General features: G+C 53.1%; 1 protein-coding gene across 1 annotated transcript in view; it reads right to left on the minus strand.

Annotated features, from left to right (window-relative positions):
• Positions 1 to 5,697, minus strand: part of JDP2 (Jun dimerization protein 2) — a 42,555-nt gene extending 36,858 nt beyond the window's left edge. Inside the window, exon 1 of the mRNA XM_075926856.2 lies at positions 5,153 to 5,697. The gene's annotated coding sequence lies outside the window, so the exon portion shown is untranslated. The remainder of the gene's footprint in view (positions 1 to 5,152) is intronic.
• Between the last annotated feature and the right edge of the window lie 303 nt (positions 5,698 to 6,000).

Consider the following 6,000-nt stretch of genomic DNA (forward strand, 5'->3'; position numbering starts at 1 on the left):
AGAATCATCTTACTTCTAACTGAAGCAGCTGGGGAATTTAGGGAGGCAACATGTAATTACTTCATCTGGAATTTAGCCTGGACACTGAGGTTAACAACCTGACTCCTGTGAAAAATCCCCTGGAACATTTAATGACCACAACTGGTCAGAACTGGAGTTTATTTTAAATGACATTTCATCAGAAAGCTGGCACCATCAAGCACTGCATTGGGAACCTACGGTGAGCGCTGACTCAGAGGGGAGAATGCCCTATACATATTCTTCAAACCACTTCCGGCAACTCTGGGCGTTCCTTAATAATCTCTCACTCAAAAAATGACCCGGACTAGTCACTTTACACTAACCCTGCTCAGCAAACAAGCCCATCTGTACTCCTCAGTTATCTGGCTACAGGTTAACTATCCTTCAATGTTTGGATCAATATTCTGAATGCTAATGGCTTTCTCAGTTGCCTTTAGATCAGTCAGTGATAGATGGACTCCCCACCCACTTCTTCCTCTGCGGGCTGCTCTAGGGCCTAAGGAGGAACCATGTAGCTGAACACAGTGGCTTGTGCTATGCACTACAGGTCTCAATCTCCAGGGTAGCAAATATGGTGTCAGATTTACCTAAAGTACTCAATATCCTACACACCTCTCATGGTTATCCCAATGGGAAGAATCTCAGAAAAGCTTAGCACCAAACTGAATTTGACTGGATATCCAGCCACTGGAGTGCAGCAGGGGCAGCAAACTCAGCCCAGGGTATAGGGGGGAAAGGAGGTGAGTAAAACATTGCTCACAGCCATGCATTCTGATATTGGCTAGTTAGCAACACTGAGGGATGGGGTGTGGGGCTCTTATTTATTCCTCTTTAGCAAGGGCCATAACACAAGACCACAAAGCACTGGAGGGGAATACTAGATTGTGAGAGAAAGGTACAGATACATCCACAGGCTTTTAAGGTCACAGGCTGATGAGCCACAGAATGAGACAACAGTTTGTACTTTCTCAGTGGATTCTGTTAAATCCCAAATAGCCAAATAAACCTGGGAGACAACGTGAGTAAGGGTATGTCTACACTAGCCCCCTAGTTCGAACCAGGGAGGCTAATGTAGGCATTCGAAGTTGCAAATGAAGCCCGGGATTTAAATATCCCGGGTTATATTTGCATGTTCCCGTCTGGTCGCCACTTTTAAATTCCACTAGTCCGAAGTAACTGCCCGCGGCTACATGCGGCAGTGAAATAGTAATTCGAACAAAGTCCTTAGTTCGAATTAACTGTTACACCTCATTCTAACAGAGGCAGCAGCACAGGGTGCCAGGTAGGAGATGATCTGTGAAGGGAGCCAGTTTAAAAATCACCTCCCCTCACGGACTGGCTGCCTGTTGTCCCACATTGCTGCCTCTGATACTGGAACTGAGCTAGGCTGCCAACCTGGCTCCTAATACACTTTAAATGCAGAGCCGCAATGGGGGTAGGTCCCAGACTTGGTGCGAGCCAGGACTGAACTGGACTGCTGGCCAGCCTGCTAAAAAATTTACTGGCAATAGAGTGGGGGGGAAATACGCGTAGTCCAGAGCTATTCAATTTTGGAAGCTCCAGGGGCCACAATGATACTTACAGCACTGCAATTTAAGTGTGGTTGCATGTACATGCAAATATATGCAAATAGCTTTTCACACTGATGGCATGAATACAAAGATTAAGGCAAAGCTACACAACACCTGGGAGACAGGTGTAAAGTCAGTTTTGCTGATATTAAACAAATGTAATATTTACCCAATTTCTACCCATATGACAGCATTTTTAATGAGCAATGACAGTCCAGGAATTTAACTACTAAAATGCGTATCAACAGAAGACCATTATATTGACTACTTTTTTGTTTTGGCTTCCATCTGTGGGCTGCGTGTTGAGCCCCACATAAACCCAAGCTGCATCGCAGGCTGCAAACGAACGGATCATGGGCCGCATGTTGAATAGTCCTGGTGCAGTCTATAGAATTAATCTATAAGCTTTTGCTTATCGGTTAATCGACGACACCAGGGGTGCACAACCCGTGGCCCAGACCCCAGCTGCCCAGATCTAAGCACCGTGTGGCCGCTAACAGCCAGGCCCAGCCCCCAGCCACCTGGATCTAAGTGCCACATGGCCGCCAACAGCTGGGCCCAGCCGTGGGGGTCGTGGTTGCAAAAAGGTTGCACAACACTGGACTACACTATTACATCCGTATCCGGGACTTACCCCTGCTGTGGCTCTGCATTTAAAGTGTATTTTGAGCTGGGTGGAAAGGCAGCCTGACTCAGTTTTAGCTCGCACAAGGTCTGAGAGTTCAGACCCGCCCCAGACAGGGGCTGCTGCCACCCTGCACTGCTGCCTCTTTATCAGATGCAGCAGCACAGAGTGACAGGCAGCCAGTCCACAAGGGGAGCTAGTTTTTGAACTGGCTCCCCTCGGAGACCAGCTCCCACCCGGTACCCTGCACTGCTGCTTCTGATACAGAGGCAGCAGTGCAGAGTGGCAGGGGGCTCCTCGAGAGTGAGGCTGGAGTGCACTGGCTGCCGGCCACACCCTCGGGGACTACAGAATAGTTGACTAACCGATAAGAATTCATGAGGTTACTCAACTATTCAATTAACCAATGTTTAACATCCCTAATATCCCCAGACATCTCCATGTAAAAGCTAGCAAATTCCCAACACAGGCTTCTGGCAAAGGCCTCCAGATAGAAATTTTCATGCTAGTTTCAAGAAACATGCTAAAAATTCCAAGTCTGAGTAGCTGAAGCATTTGTCTCTTCTGTGCTTTCAGCGATCATGCACACTCAACACGTGCGCGCGCACACACACACACACACACACACAGAGTTTGGCAGTGGTTGCGTTCCAGAGCTGGTAATACAAGCTATGAAGCAGGCTGCCAAGACAAGCAAAAGAATGAGCCAGGCCCCATTTCATTGGCCCACCATACACTGCATATGGCCCTGGAACCAGCCAAGAGAGTGTTCTCACCCTCCTTGAAGGCATAGGAGGGCCTGTGTTTTCAAATACACCTCCACAGGGCCTTCATTAAAAGCAAAATGGAAACATAATGTGTGTGTGTCTCTCAATATTTCTCCCTTTCCCCCAATTTGCTCTCAAAGCTATTTCCCTAACATTGAAACAGAATAATGCCTTCTGGAAAGAAAAAGCACAAAAGAATGTGACTTTCATTCAGTTCTATGTCTGGCTACTAAAATGGACTTGGGACTGAATGAGCAGAAGGAATCTCCAGGGGCTCCCTTTCCAGGGCACAGAGAGCAAGTAGGAGGAAGCACACTCATGAGGTAGCAGAACACATTGCAACCCTCCCTGTAACAAAACCAAAGTGGGCCTCCCAGAATTCAGATTTTCTTATTCTTAACCCACACAGCAAGCATTTAACATTCACTGTGTGGACAGGTGAACTAGAAAACAAAATCTGAGGAAGTAATAAAACCCACTATGGCACCAATCAGAAATGAGTTGTTACCGGAACCCATTAAAGCCAGGCATTAAAAACATAACGCTAGGGCAAAATACAGTGTTTGTTAACCTTGATTCCACTCTCTATGCATTTGTAGGTCTCATTTGGGTACACCTACATTGCACTAAAAAAAGCATCAAGTCTCAGAGCCTAGGTTAACTGACTTTGGTTACAGGCCTAAAAACTGCAGCACAGACATTTGGGCTCAAACTGTAACCTGGGCTCTGAAACCCAACCCCGGGCAGGGTTTCAGATCCTGTGCTCCAATCCAATCCTGAACATCTCCACTGCAATTTTTAGCCTCTCCCGCCCCTTCCCCTCAGCCTGAGCTGGAACTCTGTCATGGGTCCAGTGTAGGCATGTTGTTTATGCCTTTGTGATGTGCCCATCTGTGCAGCATCTAGGTGTCCAGGACATCAGTGAGAGTTTCTTGTACAGGGAACAGAATGTCAGTCAAAATTCAGGTGCATTGAAGAGGAAAATGCTGCAGGTAAACACAGTACACAGCAGGCTCTGAAGCCAACCCTCAGGAGGCTTCTATCTTTGTGTTTTAAGGTCTGTTAGCCTTAGCCCTATCCTATCAGCCCACTCTCCTTAACCTATCAGAAGCTGTGCCGACACCGAAACATGCATAAAATCCTAGCACCTAATGCTGCAGGATATAGGTGATGGAACTAGGGGTGCTGTTGCACCCCTAGCTTGCAGTTATTTATATCCTATTCTGGGTTTACATTTTGGTTCAATGGCTCTCAGAACCTCAACTGTGCAAATTGTTCCAGCACCCATAGCTTGGGCCTCACCTCCCCCATCCATCCCTTTCCTTTTGTTGTTTCCCTTCACTTGCCCAGCTGGACTGTAGGCTGCTGAGACCAGGGCCTTGTAAAGCCCCCACACTGTTGGCTTCTCAGAATTAAAAGTGATCAGTACCTGGCACTAGGCCCTACACACTTCAGAGCGTCTTCACACCAACCAATGTGGGATAGAGATAGGGGCCACACTTTGCCTCAAGCTTCCCTTCCACAAGGGACAGCCTGCCCTCCCTGACCAGCAGCCCCAGGGTGCAGTCATGGGTAGTAGCACAGAGGTGAGAAGTGGCTGGACATGGCACAGCAGCTCCCAGGGCCAGCACACATTCCGGAGCATGGCAGGCAGGCAAGGCAGTCCCTGGGGTCATTAGGGGGACACGCAGGCGCCCTGCTCTGGCCGCGGGGAGGGATGCAGGCAGTCACCAGCCCATGCCAGTGACAAGAAGACCCTGGACCCCTGAGCGCCCCCTGCATGTGCGTGAGAGGAACGGGCAGGACGGGGGCTGCAAGGCAGATCCCAGAGCACAGCACAGTCCGGGGGGCAACAGGCAGTAACGTCCCCTCCGGTCGCCGCGCCGAGGATGGGGCGAGAGGCCCAGAGCCCCCCAGGCTCCCGTGACCCAGGCCGGTGCAGGTTCCGGGCCTGGCTTTGCAGCTAGCCTGTTTCTTTCCCGAATCCCGGCCCGGCCCAGCTGCTACACCGGGAGGTTTTCCCAACCCATCGCCCCGTCTCGAGAGTCGGCCCCCTGTTCCGAAACTCCCCAGGTCCCACTGCCAGCCCCACACCGAGTTGCCGCGGCCTCCCGGCCCCGCACCGAGCCCCCCGTCCGCCCCACACTCCCCGCTCCGCCCAGACCCACCGTGCAGAGGGAGAAGGCGGCCGACGTGCCCCCGGGGCCCGGCTGTAGGAGCCGGAGACAGGCGACACGCTCAGCCCCTCCGCTGCCGCCTGGCTCCGGTGCTCTGCCCCTGTCCCCAGGCCCGTCCTGCCGAGTCCGGTCCCGGGAGAAGCCGGAGCAGCTGCCGCCACCGGGGCGCCTGGCCAGCAGCCGCCGCCGCCACAGCCGCCGCCCCCCGTCGCTGCCCCGGTGCGTCCTTCCCGCAAGCTGTGGCGGGCGGCTGGGTGGGTTGCATCAGCCCCGGTTATATAGCGGCCCCTGGGCTGCGGGGAGGGGTCGGGAATGCGGAACCGGCCGGGCTGCCAGCTCCAGACGTCAGGGAGGGTGGAGAGGAGGGGACCGCAGGGGAGGAGAGCGCAGGCCGGGGGTGGGACCAGCTCTAGAGACAGTGACCTCCAGCTCCCTCCGCCCGTTCACCGCGCTGCACATCCCCGGGAGCGAGAGCGTGCCGTGCCGCACACCCCTGGCGGCCTCCTTCGCCCTGCACCCGGGCCAGGAGGGCTCAGCTGCATGAACTCTTCTCCGCGCCCTACATCCGGGGGTGGCATGACACATACCTCCTCCTCCTCCTCCTCCTCACGCCGTGCATCCCAGTCAGGAGGCTGGGGGGAATAGAGGAGCCGGCCGCATGTTGCGCACACTCCGCTACCCCTTTGAGCTGTAGATCGGAGCAGGGCTGGGGAGTCAGCTCCACAGCGTGAGAGAGGCGCAGCGCACACGGCCGGCGCTCTCCCCATGCAGCGCCCTCTTCTCCGCCCCCGGTTTGGGAGAACGGAAGGCGAAGAGGGAGGAATTGCCAGGCTCGCTGG

Source organism: Pelodiscus sinensis, chromosome 5 (genome assembly GCF_052426305.1).
Source record: "Pelodiscus sinensis isolate ZL-2025 chromosome 5, ASM5242630v1, whole genome shotgun sequence".
Classification (NCBI taxonomy): Eukaryota; Metazoa; Chordata; order Testudines; family Trionychidae; genus Pelodiscus; species Pelodiscus sinensis.